A 1,088-nucleotide genomic window follows, 5' to 3' on the forward strand; every position below is an offset into this window, starting at 1 on the left:
GGTGCAGCCGACGACAGACAAAGCAGTGCAGGTTTGGCAGAGGTTTCTGTGCTGGCTTTCTGACCAGGAGCGATGCTGGGGGCGTGTTGGGCTCTTAGCACACACCAGATGCTCTGTTACCAGATGTGCCTGACTAGCTGGTCCCCAATGTTGTTGCCAYCTTGGCAGGGCCAGGGCTGCTCTCCTCAGCAGGAAAAGGCCATCAATCCTCACTGCACAAAGTTGCTGCAGGGACAAATTGCTGATGGGAACCCGATGGGCCCAAGAGTGGGGCTGCTGAGTGTCCTGTAGACACAGATAAACCACCCCCAGGATACACGAGGATGGCTGCCTCGGCTCCCAGCTCTGGGACCGGGGCTGAGGTGCCCGGGGATGCACCCAGGGATGCGCTTGGGAATGTGTTTGGGGATGCACCCAGGGATGAGCCAAGGGGTGTGCTGCGTGGCGYCATGAGCCCACCTTTTCCGCAGGCTGCAAAGAGCGTGAGCCCTTGCACCGAACAGACACCTACAACTTGGGTGATGGGAGAGGAAGGACAGCGGACGGAGGCTTTCCGAGCGCGAGGGCTTCCTCTAACAAAGCCGCATCTGTCCTGCTCCCAATATTTCTGTTTGTGCAGTTTGGGCCCGGCGCAGCGGAGAAACACAAAAGGCTCCGAACAATAGGGCAGGAGGGGGCACTCCTCACACCCATGTCGGCAAGTGAGTTGGCTTTGTTCCTGGCGGCTGCCTGCCTCCTTTTCGGGGGGCCGTGGCTGCGGTCCTGCGCCGCCGTCCTTTGTTCCTGCGCTGCCTGACAGGGGTGAGACAGGCAGGTGAGCGGCGCGCGAGGCAGGGGGCTGGCGACGTGCTGCGGCGGATGCATATTAATAGATTTTCCAGCCTGTCACTGGGTGTTTGACTTGATTCATGAGACTCCTCAGCCTTTGGGGCTGCGGATCTGGTGGGGAGAGAGACAGAGGAAGAAGTGCCATTGTCTGCGAGGGCCGGGGCCCGCCACCGCCTCCCCCAGCCGCCGAGGCGCTCTGCACCCCTGCCCCGGGCCCGAACTCCCTTCCTGCCCCGGGGTGTCCGTGTTTCCAGGGCAAT

The sequence above is a fragment of the Rhea americana genome, unplaced genomic scaffold (assembly GCF_003343005.1).
Source record: "Rhea americana isolate MKP2758 unplaced genomic scaffold, rheAme1 scaffold_79, whole genome shotgun sequence".
Lineage (NCBI taxonomy): Eukaryota > Metazoa > Chordata > Aves > Rheiformes > Rheidae > Rhea > Rhea americana.